We start from the raw sequence: 14,772 nt of genomic DNA, 5'->3' as shown, positions 1-14,772 counted from the left end.
AATAGATAAAACACCAGGATATAGAACTGTGGAATAGATAAAACACCAGGATATAGAACTGTGGAATAGATAAAACACCAGGATATAGAACTGTGGAATAGATAAAACACCAGGATATAGAACTGTGCAATAGGAGGGTGAAGCCACAGAGCTCTAAGGGAGTGATGTGGATCACGGTAGAATAGGAGGGTGAAGCCACAGAGCTCTAAGGGAGTGATGTGGATCCCGGTAGAATAGGAGGGTGAAGCCACAGAGCTCTAAGGGAGTGATGTGGATCCCGGTAGAATAGGAGGGTGAAGCCACAGAGCTCTAAGGGAGTGATGTGGATCCCGGTAGAATAGGAGGGTGAAGCCACAGAGCTCTAAGGGAGTGATGTGGATCACGGTAGAATAGGAGGGTGAAGCCACAGAGCTCTAAGGGAGTGATGTGGATCACGGTAGAATAGGAGGGTGAAGCCACAGAGCTCTAAGGGAGTGATGTGGATCCCGATAGAATAGGAGGGTGAAGCCACAGAGCTCTAAGGGAGTGATGTGGATCCCGGTAGAATAGGAGGGTGAAGCCACAGAGCTCTAAGGGAGTGATGTGGATCCCGGTAGAATAGGAGGGTGAAGCCACAGAGCTCTAAGGGAGTGATGTGGATCACGGTAGAATAGGAGGGTGAAGCCACAGAGCTCTAAGGGAGTGATGTGGATCCCGATAGAATAGGAGGGTGAAGCCACAGAGCTCTAAGGGAGTGATGTGGATCACGGTAGAATAGGAGGGTGAAGCCACAGAGCTCTAAGGGAGTGATGTGGATCCCGGTAGAATAGGAGGGTGAAGCCACAGAGCTCTAAGGGAGTGATGTGGATCCTGGTAGGTAAAGATCTAGGGTCAGCCCAGCCTCTCTCCAGATCTGAACCATCAAGGAGATAAACCACTAGGAAAACATGTCCTTGGATCATATCAAATCAAAATTTGTCACGTGCGCCGAATACAACAGGTGTAGACCTCAGTGAAATGCTTACTTACAGGCTCTAACCAATAGTGCAAAAAAGGTATTAGGTGAACAATAGGTAGGTAAAAAAATAAAACAACAGTAAAAAGACAGGCTATGTACAGAAAAAAAAAAAAATACTCAATTATTTTTTTATGAAATGTATGCACTCACTACTTACTGTAAGCTGCTCTGGATAAGAGCGTCTGCTAAATGACTAAAATGTAAATGTATGTACAGTAGCGAGGCTACATACAGACACCGGTTAGTCAGGCTGATTGAGGTAGTATGTACATGTAGATATGGTTAAAGTGACTATGCATATATGATGAACAGAGAGTAGCAGTAGCGTAAAAGAGGGGTTGGCGGGACACAATGCAGATAGCCCGGTTAGCCAATTGGTTGGTCGGCCCAATTGAGGTAGTATGTACATGAATGTAGTCGGTGTGTCTCTAGGGACAACACACACACACACACACTTCCATCTGGAATGTGGTGATTGTTCACCTCTCCATTACAACAGCATTGCATCACAGGTTTCCTCAGGAGGACAACAACAATAGTCTGTAGTTGTCAAGAGTTGCAGAGGTCATTGGAAATAATGACATTGTTGATTAGATGCTTTTTTCCCATTCATTTGGCTATTTTAGTCTTATACCATATGGTCTATCTATCCAATAGAAACTCATGGACAATAAGCATACAGATATAAAACATGAATACTATAATATTCATATATATTTTTTAAAGTATACATTACATTACATTTAAGTCATTTAGCAGACGCTCTTATCCAGAGCGACTTACAAATTGGTGCATTCACCTTATGATATCCAGTGGAACAACCACTTTACAATAGTGCATCTAAATCTTTTAAGGGGGGGGGTAGAAGGATTACTTTATCCTATCCCAGGTATTCCTTAAAGAGGTGGGGTTTCAGGTGTCTCCGGAAGGTGGTGATTGACTCCGCTGTCCTGGCGTCGTGAGGGAGCTTGTTCCACCATTGGGGTGCCAGAGCAGCGAACAGTTTTGACTGGGCTGAGCGGGAACTGTGCTTCCTCAGAGGTAGGGGGGCCAGCAGGCCAGAGGTGGATGAACGCAGTGCCCTTGTTTGGGTGTAGGGCCTGATCAGAGCCTGAAGGTATGGAGGTGCCGTTCCCTTCACAGCTCCGTAGGCAATCACCATGGTCTTGTAGCGGATGCGAGCTTCAACTGGAAGCCAGTGGAGAGAGCGGAGGAGCGTATACATTTCCAAAGTTACCATAGATTACCTGTTATTTACCAAAATGACTGAAGATTCCGGTAACTTTAGTAAATTATCGGTAGTTTTGTGACACTAACCGTTTAGACCTCATATTGAGGTCTATTGTCTGTCTGTGGCTGTCTGTACATTGTCTGCTTTGACAGTGTAGAGACTGAGGGGGGGGGGGTTTAAATGTATTTGTCTAAGATGTATGTAAACATCCGACTTCAACTGTATATATATATATATATATAGATGTCACAAATGTATTATTTGCACAGTTCTTTATAAAACATGAGTTATTTGTCTCATTTGACAGTATAAAACATGTTATTTCTCTGAGTTTTTTTTAATAAAACAACATTATTTGTCCCTCTGTAGTGAAACCATCAAGTGATAAGACATGTATTTGTTTAAAATCTATCATTGAACAACCCCATGCCATAATTGGTGTGTTTTTTCCCCCACTATCTAATCTACTTCATAATGTCTTTAAACAATAAAAGTTAATTTACCAACATTTCTGAAAATGTATATATTGTGTTTTGGAATGAAATTCTTCATTTTAAACGTCTTTATGCTCTTTTGAAACTTTTGTGTGTGTAATGTTTACTGTTACTGTCTGTTTATTTAACTTGCTCTGGGAATGTAAACATGTGTCCCACGCCATTAAAGGCCTTTAGAATGAAATGTCTGCAGCATTGTCGGCTCTCTGTTCAACTGCGTGTTTCTGGCGCCACCTGCTGGCTGTTTAGGAGAAGACACGCTGGGATCCGACATTGCCGCTTGTGTAACTGTCATTGGATGGGATTTTGAATGTTAATGCCTGACTGGGTACATACACTGTCCATCAAATGAAACCGGAAGAAAGGTTACATATCGAAACAATTTGTAAGGAAGGATAGTGGTGTGTCCTTACCGAGCTGTTACGGTGAGTGTATTGTGGCATGAGTCTGTGTTCATGGTATTCTAACTGTTGTCTGGTTTGAAACGCCGGTTAGTTATTTGCATGTGTTGTAGCAGGCTAGTGAACGTGACATGAACCTAACCTTCAGCCAATAATGTTATCTTGTTGTGAACCGTTTCCTCAGCCATGCCAACTTCCCCGGTAAAGACACGGATCCCGCTCACGAGCTTCGGTCATCTGATCACCGAGGTGAAGGTCGGTAAACCGAGTGACCCCCCCCCCCCTCCCCAGCTTCTACATCCAAGCCATAAGACGACTAAATATACTGCTAAATTATCTGTAACGACATAGGAGGCGGTTTATGGTAGAATAATGAACATCAACACCTCTGGTTGACATTACTGCACACTCCTTCAACTTGAGACATCTGTTGTGTGACAAAACTGCACATTTTAGTGGCCTTTTTAATGTCAACTGCACCAGATGCACTGGTGTGATGGCCATGCTGTTTAATCAGCTTCTTGATTTGCCACACCTGTCAGGTGGATGGATTATCTGGGCACAGGATAAATGCTCACTAACAGGGATATAAACACATTTGTGATAAAATAAAGCTTTTTGTGCGTATGGAAAATGTCTGAGATGTTCTTATTTCAGTTCATGAAACATGGGACCAGCACTTTATATGTTGGTGTTCTTTAGCACTTTAGTTCAATGTATTTAACCAATACCACACCTCTGCCGTCGACCCTTAACCAATACCACACCTCTGCCGTCGACCCTTAACCAATACCACACCTCCGCCGTCGACCCTTAACCAATACCACACCTCCGACGTCGACCCTTAACCAATACCACACCTCCGACGTCGACCCTTAACCAATACCACACCTCCGCCGTCGACCCTTAACCAATACCACACCTCTGCCGTACCACACCTCTGCCGTCGACCCTTAACCAATACCACCCCTCCGCCGTCGACCCTTAACCAATACCACACCTCCGCCGTCGACCCTTAACCAATACCACACCTCCGCCGTCGACCCTTAACCAATACCACACCTCCGCCGTCGACCCTTAACCAATACCACACCTCTGCCGTCGACCCTTAACCAATACCACACCTCTGCCGTCGACCCTTAACCAATACCACACCTCCGCCGTCGACCCTTAACCAATACCACACCTCTGCCGTCGACCCTTAACCAATACCACACCTCCGCCGTCGACCCTTAACCAATACCACACCTCCGCCGTCGACCCTTAACCAATACCACACCTCCGCCGTCGACCCTTAACCAATACCACACCTCTGCCGTCGACCCTTAACCAATACCACACCTCCGCCGTCGACCCTTAACCAATACCACACCTCTGCCATACCACACCTCTGCCGTCGACCCTTAACCAATACCACACCTCCGCCGTCGACCCTTAACCAATACCACACCTCTGCCGTCGACCCTTAACCAATACCACACCTCCGCCGTCGACCCGTAACCAATACCACACCTCTGCAGTCGACCCTTAACCAATACCACACCTCTGCCGTCGACCCTTAACCAATACCACCCCTCCGCCGTCAACCCTTAACCAATACCACACCTCCGCCGTCGACCCTTAACCAATACCACACCTCCGCCGTCGACCCTTAACCAATACCACACCTCCGCTGTCGACCCTTAACCAATACCACACCTCTGCCATACCACACCTCTGCCGTCGACCCTTAACCAATACCACCCCTCCGCCGTCAACCCTTAACCAATACCACACCTCCGTCGTCGACCCTTAACCAATACCACACCTCCGCCGTCGACCCTTAACCAATACCACACCTCTGCCGTCGACCCTTAACCAATACCACACCTCTGCCGTCGACCCGTAACCAATACCACCCCTCCGCCGTCGACCCTTAACCAATACCACACCTCCGCCGTCGACCCTTAATCAATACCACACCTCTGCCGTCGACCCTTAACCAATACCACCCCTCTGCCGTCGACCCTTAACCAATACCACACCTCCGCCGTCGACCCTTAACCAATACCACACCTCCGCCGTCGACCCTTAACCAATACCACACCTCCGCCGTCGACCCTTAACCAATACCACACCTCCGCCGTCGACCCTTAACCAATACCACACCTCCGCCGTCGACCCTTAACCAATACCACACCTCTGCCGTCGACCCTTAACCAATACCACACCTCCGCCGTCGACCCTTAACCAATACCACACCTCCGCCGTCGACCCTTAACCAATACCACACCTCTGCCGTCGACCCTTAACCAATACCACACCTCTACCGTCGACCCGTAACCAATACCACCCCTCCGCCGTCGACCCTTAACCAATACCACACCTCCGCCGTCGACCCTTAATCAATACCACACCTCTGCCGTCGACCCTTAACCAATACCACCCCTCTGCCGTCGACCCTTAACCAATACCACACCTCCGCCGTCGACCCTTAACCAATACCACACCTCCGCCGTCGACCCTTAACCAATACCACACCTCCGCCCGTCGACCCTTAACCAATACCACACCTCCGCCGTCGACCCTTAACCAATACCACACCTCTGCCGTCGACCCTTAACCAATACCACACCTCTGCCGTCGACCCTTAACCAATACCACACCTCCGCCGTCGACCCTTAACCAATACCACACCTCCGCCGTCGACCCTTAACCAATACCACACCTCCGCCGTCGACCCTTAACCAATACCACACCTCCGCCGTCGACCCTTAACCAATACCACACCTCTGCCGTCGACCCTTAACACACAATCCTACTCATCACTCCACGTGTTTAATTTCGGCACTTATGTTTTGAGCCGACTTCGTCCTGGGCTTTGAACGGGGAACCTGGTTCACACCCGGGAAGCAGCCCGGTTCCTAAACTAATGCAATTCACTTTCACCCGGTGCAAAACACACCTACCCTGGAGACCGGGTCAGATTAATGGAATCCCCTCAATGAGACACCTACCCTGGAGCCTGGGTCAGATTAATGGAATCCCCTCAATGAGACACCTACCCTGGAGCCTGGGTCAGATTAATGGAATCCCCTCAATGAGACACCTACCCTGGAGCCTTGGTCAGATTAATGGAATCCCCTCAATGAGACACCTACCCTGGAGCCTGGGTCAGATTAATGGAATCCCCTCAATGAGACACCTACCCTGGAGCCTGGGTCAGATTAATGGAATCCCCTCAATGAGACACCTACCCTGGAGCCTGGGTCAGATTAATGGAATCCCCTCAATGAGACACCTACCCTGGAGACCGGGTCAGATTAATGGAATCCCCTCAATGAGACACCTACCCTGGAGCCTGGGTCAGATTAATGGAATCCCCTCAATGAGACACCTACCCTGGAGCCTGGGTCAGATTAATGGAATCCCCTCAATGAGACACGGAGCCTGGGTCAGATTAATGGAATCCCCTAATACCTAATCACTGTGATGTCATCAAGATGTGTTCATTCAGATTGTCCTCACCTGTCTGTCTGCGTGTCTGTCTGTGTGTCTATCTATCTCTCTGTGTGTGTGTGTGTGTGTGTGTGTAACAGAGACAGTTGTTTGGTATGGAGGCTCCAGCTACTGTTAACCTGACTGGCTGGAGGAGACATTTCAACAGCTACACACTACAGGGCCGACGCAACGTAAGATATATATATATATATTTATATATACACACACACTAGCTGCTGCTGCCATAGCTCTAGAAGAGTATTATACTGCTGACATAACCTCTCTCTGTCTCTATCTCTCTAGTTTGTCCTGGCTACCTATGGTGTCCTAGCGTTGTCAGCAGCAGCCTATATGATACACAAACGGAGTAAAGAGGACCCCAGAGTAGCCAGCCCCACTGCCTGACTGACACCCTCTCTCAATGTTCAATGTCCAATGTCCAACGCTTTATTGACCTGATATTCACATTGTTTTCCAATACTACCAAATCAGAGATTCATAACAGCAGCGCTCTCTCTCTCTTCCGCTCCCTCCCTCTCTTCCGCTCCCTCCCCTCCCTCTCTCTCTCACTCTCTCCCTCCCTCTTCCGCTCCCTCCCTCTCTCCCTCCCTCTTCCGCTCCCTCCCTCCCCTCCCTCTCTCTCACTCTCACTCTCTCCCTCTCTCTTCCGCTCCCTCCCTCTCTTCCGCTCCCTCCCTCTCACTCTCACTCTCTCCCTCCCTCTTCCGCTCCCTCCCTCTTCCGCTCCCTCCCTCTTCCGCTCCCTCCCTCTTCCGCTCCCTCCCTCTTCCGCTCCCTCCCTCCCCTCCCTCTCTCTCACTCTCACTCTCTCCCTCTCTCTACCGCTCCCTCCCTCTCTTCCGCTCCCTCCCTCTCACTCTCACTCTCTCCCTCCCTCTTCCGCTCCCTCCCTCTTCCGCTCCCTCCCTCTTCCGCTCCCTCCCTCTTCCGCTCCCTCCCTCTTTTCCGCTCCCTCCCTCTCTTCCGCTCCCTCCCTCCCTTTCTCTCTCGCTCTCTCTCTCTCTCGCTCTCTCTCTCAATGTTAATAAATAGAATTTAATCCAGTCACGATGTCTCTGTGTCGTCTTGGTTTAATCTCTAACCCAGAATAGAACGGAGCAGAATCCATCCTGGCATTCAGACTAACCGGTAACCATGACAACACACTACTGGGAGCTCCAGGCTGCAGCGTGTATGTCTGGCCACGGGGTGGCGCTGTGGAGAGAGAGGGGGAGAGAGAGAATGTACTACATAAACTGGGTGGTTCGAGTGCTGATTGGCTGAAAGCCGTGGTATATCAGATCGTTTACCACGGGTATGACAAAACATTTTATTTTTACTGCTCTAATTACGTTGGTAACCAGTTTATAAAAGCACTAAGGCACCTCGGGGGTTTGTGGTATATGGCCAATATACCCCAGGCTCTCCGCTTTGCGTCGTGCCTAAGATCAGTCTTTGGTATATTGGCCATATGCCACGTCCCCTCTGGCCTTATTGCTTAAATATGCAGCCTTACTGTATGTAGCCTACCTTTCTGGTTATATATGGTCTCTATGGAAACAAGGGCCTGTCGCGCCAAATAGTGTCCCCCTCTACGTCACAATGGGATTGGATAAACTATTAGCGTCCGTTGCTATATCAACGGTGTGATGACCTAATAATTAGAATTTTGGAGATCATTACAGCCTAAATGACGTTCTTTTCATCATCGCTATGCAAACAAGGCTGATTTCCACTACAATTTTGCTGTTTAAACAAGTTTTGTTTAGCTAATAAAATGAAAACATTAATTCAAACTATTTCTTTGGTACCTTGTTAACATTTCAACATGAAATCCATGTCTTAAACGTTGCTACGTTTCGTAAATGGCAAAGAAAACGTGTAATCTGCTTGACACATTAAAGTTACTTACCCTACAGACCAGGAGGTGAGCTAATTTCCACTCCATTCATATGGAAATCCATTTAATTCATACACTGGCTTGTCTGGCTGTCATGTTTTCATTTTAACCTGAACTTCCGTCATCTACGCTGAAATAATATCATTTCACTAGTCCTCTATTATGATAGAAACAAATAGATCTCGCGTTGCTCATTAGTACACCCTTGTGGTTGAATATATATATATGTCTCTATTGTAGGTTCTAGGATACAACAATGAATAATGTGGAACAAATAAATACCATCAAAGGAAACCTTACAATAATGAACACCTTGTGAAACAGCTGTGAAAACCAACCTGACAATATTTAAGATTTTAATACATAAACTTTGATTAGTTTTTGGTACAGTTGTCTCATTCATTTATTTTCACAGATGTTTTTTTGGGGGGGGGGGACCACTCACATGGCAATCAGAATGAAATACATAATTCTGGTGTGTGTGTAATAAAGAGCTGGGTGCTGTGTGGTCGGGAGGTTCTGCCTGTCACTTGTTCTCAACAGGCAGCCTCAGAAGAGGGACTTGAAGAGGGAGACTGCAAAGCCCAGCCTCTGCTGCTCTCTTTTGTTCTGCGTGTTTTTAGTTCATCTGTGTATCTCACATATTATGTGCCCAGTATGATACGGCTAGCAAACTTTATTAGCAGATAACGACAACGTGACAATAACAGTAGCTTTGCATGCTGTAATGAGATGCAGGAGGGGATGAGTGGGCAGATTCTTGGGCAATCAGACGTCACTCGATGCAGAATTTCATCTGGAGGGAGAGGAGAGAAAGGATGAGGAGAGAGGCAGAATCAAGAGATGCTTGATCAGGTGCTGCGGCTAGTTCTTCCTGTCACGTGTCCTCGACAGGCAGCCAGTCTCAGTCAGGGATTTTGGGCCCCATGAAAATATATCACATTGGGCCCCACCACCACAGGCCACACCAACCCTGCACAATTACCTGTAACCACACACCTCCAGAACCCAATCCACCCATTCAAAGCTTTACATAACTCTACCTTTGCAGGCTTGCGCAACTCTCCTGTAATCCAGTATTTACTGTAGGATATTTACTGACAGTGAGCTGTGAAAATATAACACTGCAGACATGCATGCAACATTCTGCATACAGTGGAATTCACTATTTGATGCAAGACTGATACCCTCTATAAGAAATGTGCTAAAGGCCATCTTTTACAGTCTAAATGTCATTTTAATAGTAACAAAATCTTGAATGGAAAATTCTCTTAACGTTAATGAATAACTTAAAATAAATATAACTTAAATATTCATGAACCTCTTCAATTAAAATAAATGAACATTATCATCTATAATGAAAAGAATAAAATCAGCAGCAGATGTTTGAACTGAGTATATTTACCAACTAGAAAATAAGCAGCTGTAGAAGTGGAAATGGAAAACAACATGGAAATGAAAAGGCCTGATGGTGGCGCTAGAGGAAAGGTCAAGAGGTCACCAAATCAATAGGTTTCTTCCACTTGGGGTCTTGATTGTGCACAACAAATTCTATGCCAATCCAGCAATCACTTTGAGATATATCTTGTTCTCAGCCTGTGGGTATCATGTGTGTAGTGATCCAATATCCATGGTCATGCCATTTAACAGTTATCACTGGCCCTTACTCAGCCTTACTCACCAAGAGCCCAGCGCCGAGCCTTCTTGCTAGCAAAGTCACTGATCAAGTCTTTGAAGTCCAGCTTTTTAGCTAACTGACTTTCAATGGACAGCATTGCAAGACTGCAAAGCCTGTCCTGGGACATAGTGGACCTCAAATAGTTGAAATAAAATCAGTTTTATCTTACTGAAAGCTCTCTCGTCACCAGCAACAGTCACAGGCTGTGTGCAAAATATACGTAAAGCAATGAACACTTCTCCAACAATGCTTTGCAACTGCATCTTACAGACTGCATTCAGGAGACCAAGAGGGGCACGTTAGGGGGGGGAAGTGGCAGCATATCCAGTGTTCAGGAGACCAAGAGGGACACGTTAGGGGGGGAAGTGGCAGCATATCCAGTGTTCAGGAGACCAAGAGGGACACGTTAGGGGGGAAGTGGCAGCATATCCAGTGTTCAGGAGACCAAGAGGGGACAAGTTAGGGGGGAAGTGGCAGCATATCCAGTGTTCAGGAGACCAAGAGGGGACAAGTTAGGGGGGAAGTGGCAGCATATCCAGTGTTCAGGAGACCAAGAGGGGACAAGTTAGGGGGGAAGTGGCAGCATATCCAGTGTTCAGGAGACCAAGAGGGGACAAGTTAGGGGGGAAAGTGGCAGCATATCCAGTGTTCAGGAGACCAAGAGGGGACAAGTTAGGGGGGAAGTGGCAGCATATCCAGTGTTCAGGAGACCAAGAGGGGACAAGTTAGGGGGAAGTGGCAGCATATCCAGTGTTCAGGAGACCAAGAGGGACACGTTAGGGGGGAAGTGGCAGCATATCCAGTGTTCAGGAGACCAAGAGGGGACAAGTTAGGGGGGAAGTGGCAGCATATCCAGTGTTCAGGAGACCAAGAGGGGACAAGTTAGGGGGGAAGTGGCAGCATATCCAGTGTTCAGGAGACCAAGAGGGGACAAGTTAGGGGGGAAGTGGCAGCATATCCAGTGTTCAGGAGACCAAGAGGGGACAAGTTAGGGGGAAAGTGGCAGCATATCCAGTGTTCAGGAGACCAAGAGGGGACAAGTTAGGGGGAAGTGGCAGCATATCCAGTGTTCAGGAGACCAAGAGGGGACAAGTTAGGGGGAAGTGGCAGCATATCCAGTGTTCAGGAGACCAAGAGGGGACAAGTTAGGGGGGAAGCGGCAGCATATCCAGTGTTCAGGAGACCAAGAGGGGACAAGTTAGGGGGAAGTGGCAGCATATCCAGTGTTCAGGAGACCAAGAGGGGACAAGTTAGGGGGGAAGTGGCAGCATATCCAGTGTTCAGGAGACCAAGAGGGGACAAGTTAGGGGGAAGTGGCAGCATATCCAGTGTTCAGGAGACCAAGAGGGGACAAGTTAGGGGGGGAAGTGGCAGCATATCCAGTGTTCAGGAGACCAAGAGGGGACAAGTTAGGGGGGAAGTGGCAGCATATCCAGTGTTCAGGAGACCAAGAGGGGACACGTTAGGGGGAAGTGGCAGCATATCCAGTGTTCAGGAGACCAAGAGGGGCACGTTAGGGGGAAAGTGGCAGCATATCCAGTGTTCAGGAGACCAAGAGGGGCACGTTAGGGGGGAAAGTGGCAGCATATCCAGTGTTCAGGAGACCAAGAGGGGACACATTAGGGGGGAAAGTGGCAGCATATCCAGTGTTCAGGAGACCAAGAGGGGCACGTTAGGGGGGAAAGTGGCAGCATATCCAGTGTTCAGGAGACCAAGAGGGGCACGTTAGGGGGGAAAGTGGCAGCATATCCAGTGTTCAGGAGACCAAGAGGGGACAAGTTAGGGGGGAAGTGGCAGCATATCCAGTGTTCAGGAGACCAAGAGGGGCACGTTAGGGGGGAAAGTGGCAGCATATCCAGTGTTCAGGAGACCAAGAGGGGCACGTTAGGGGGAAAGTGGCAGCATATCCAGTGTTCAGGAGACCAAGAGGGGACAAGTTAGGGGGGAAGTGGCAGCATATCCAGTGTTCAGGAGACCAAGAGGGGCACGTTAGGGGGGAAGTGGCAGCATATCCAGTGTTCAGGAGACCAAGAGGGGCACGTTAGGGGGGAAAGTGGCAGCATATCCAGTGTTCAGGAGACCAAGAGGGGACAAGTTAGGGGGGAAAGTGGCAGCATATCCAGTGTTCAGGAGACCAAGAGGGGCACGTTAGGGGGGAAAGTGGCAGCATATCCAGTGTTCAGGAGACCAAGAGGGGCACGTTAGGGGGGAAAGTGGCAGCATATCCAGTGTTCAGGTGTCTTACTTCATTATGAAACTCAGGTGTAAGATCTCTGGAACACATCATGATCAGTGGCTGGCACACAGAAGGGACTTTATCCTCACTAATCTGCCCAACTTTCAAAACAGCAGAAAATGATTCTACTATTTTTTGCAGTGGTGTGGAACCTAGTGTCCAAGTTACTTAGGATGTTGTCCATAGCAGTTAAAAACCACTGTTTCCAAAACACCATTACTGCACTGTCCTGAGCTGTCTCCTCTTGAGAGGTCTCATCATGGAATCTCTTCCCTTTCCTCTGGTGGTTGTGTTCCGTGCTACATTGAGGTGCATCATCCCAGTGTTGCCTCAGACAGGAGAGACTCCCATCCATCTCTAAGAGCCTGCATCTCTTCCTTTAAGGCTATTGATATTGGCTGCCACTGTGTCAAGTGAGATTTGTCCTGACTGGAGAATCACATTCCTGTCCTCAATGAATTGCAGAACCTGCAATTATGCCAACTGACATGTCATTCAACACAATGCTGCTCACCTCCTTCAGTTGGGAGACAGGGCTGGTTCAGGGGTATGGGGATGGGGAGACAGGGCAGGTTCAGGGGTATGGGGATGGGGAGACAGGGCTGGTTCAGGGGGATGGGGATGGGGAGACGGGGCTGGTTCGGGGGGGATGGGGAGACAGGGCTGGTGAGCCTGAAGCTGTATCTGGAGGGCCTGGCACCAGGCAGGGGCAGGGACAACGGATTTAGTATGAATAGCTTGCTAAAGGTTTTCTTGCATTGATTAAATGTCGGATAAAAGAGGAGCGAAATGTAAACATTCAACATTTTCCGTGAAGATATGAAGTAACTAATGTTAGGGGAGCAAAAGTAGCCTGTTTCACTATGGACTAAACTAACAGGTTCATTTCCACCACTCACGGACTACACACTCCTTCCTTTGTGAAGAAATGGGTGACATTCTGTCACCGTTTCTTTTCTCTCTCCTGTCTTTCTTTTCTTTCTTTCCGTTTTTGGAAGCCAGATTTTTATTTTGGAAGCTGAGACATGGGCAATTCACTGCTAGCAAGTACCGCCTGGTTTGGGGGCAGGACCGAACCATTTCATGTAAATAGAGAGGGGGGGGCGAGGCTCTCTGGATGTTTACTTTTTGCCAAAAACAAGAAAGGAAAACGAAACCGTTCGTTTTATTAGTACATTGTAAATCAAATATTATATTATTATTATAATAGGTTAATAATTTAATATTGAAAAAAATATATACCTAATGTTCTAATAATTGTTTAGGGCCCCTGTCAGTCACAGGCCCTTAGAACAGTCCTAACTTTCCCCCCTATATGGCGCCCCTGCAGGGGATCAATAACATGGGCCTGGTTTAGTTGGAAGCCCTTTCACCACGTCAAGGTACAGGCCGAGAGAAGGATTTCGTTTTTTAATTAAGGCCTTTAACCCCCTGCTCTATCTTTGTAGTGTGTGACTTGATGGGGCTTGGATAGGTGTAGCAATATGGTGCTGACTCAACCCAGCTGTGAAATGGGCTTGGATAGGTGTAGCAATATGGTGCTGACTCAACCCGGCTGTGTAATGGGCTTGGATAGGTGTAGCAATATGGTGCTGACTCAACCCAGCTGTGAAATGGGCTTGGATAGGTGTAGCAATATGGTGCTGACTCAACCCAGCTGTGAAATGGGCTTGGATAGGTGTAGCAATATGGTGATGACTCAACCCGGCTGTGAAATGGGCTTGGATAGGTGTAGCAATATGGTGCTGACTCAACCCGGCTGTGTAATGGACTTGGATAGGTGTAGCAATATGGTGCTGACTCCACCCGGCTGTGTAATGGGCTTGGATAGGTGAAGCAATATGGTGATGACTCAACCCGGCTGTGTAATGGGCTTGGATAGGTGTAGCAATATGGTGATGACTCAACCCGGCTGTGTAATGGACTTGGATAGGTGTAGCAATATGGTGATGACTCAACCCGGCTGTGAAATGGGCTTGGATAGGTGTAGCAATATGGTGATGACTCAACCCGGCTGTGAAATGGGCTTGGATAGGTGTAGCAATATGGTGATGACTCAACCCGGCTGTGTAATGGACTTGGATAGGTGTAGCAATATGGTGATGACTCAACCCCGGCTGTGTAATGGACTTGGATAGGTGTAGCAATATGGTGCTGACTCAACCCGGCTGTGTAATGGACTCCGGGACACTTCTGCCATATTACATACACAAATCTAGAACCTCCAGATATGCAAACACTAACTAAAAACCAATGTCCAATTCCATACCAACCCTGGTCTAAAATTAGATTTGGAATTGGACACAGAAGATGAATGGCTAGGGAGAAGGGGTTAAGGACCAGGTAGCCTAGTGG

General features: G+C 47.8%; 1 long non-coding RNA gene across 1 annotated transcript; it reads left to right on the top strand.

The window, feature by feature from the left end:
- Nucleotides 1–3,006: 3,006 nt before the first annotated feature.
- Nucleotides 3,007–7,239, top strand: LOC106591602 (uncharacterized). The gene is made up of 4 exons (XR_006762955.1): nt 3,007–3,147; nt 3,308–3,378; nt 6,702–6,794; nt 6,907–7,239. It is a non-coding gene; the product is annotated as an uncharacterized lncRNA (long non-coding RNA).
- The last annotated feature ends 7,533 nt before the right edge of the window (nt 7,240–14,772 follow it).

The sequence above is a fragment of the Salmo salar genome, chromosome ssa02, assembly GCF_905237065.1.
Source record: "Salmo salar chromosome ssa02, Ssal_v3.1, whole genome shotgun sequence".
NCBI classification, from domain to species: domain Eukaryota; kingdom Metazoa; phylum Chordata; class Actinopteri; order Salmoniformes; family Salmonidae; genus Salmo; species Salmo salar.
This window is presented reverse-complemented; position numbering and strand designations above follow the sequence as displayed.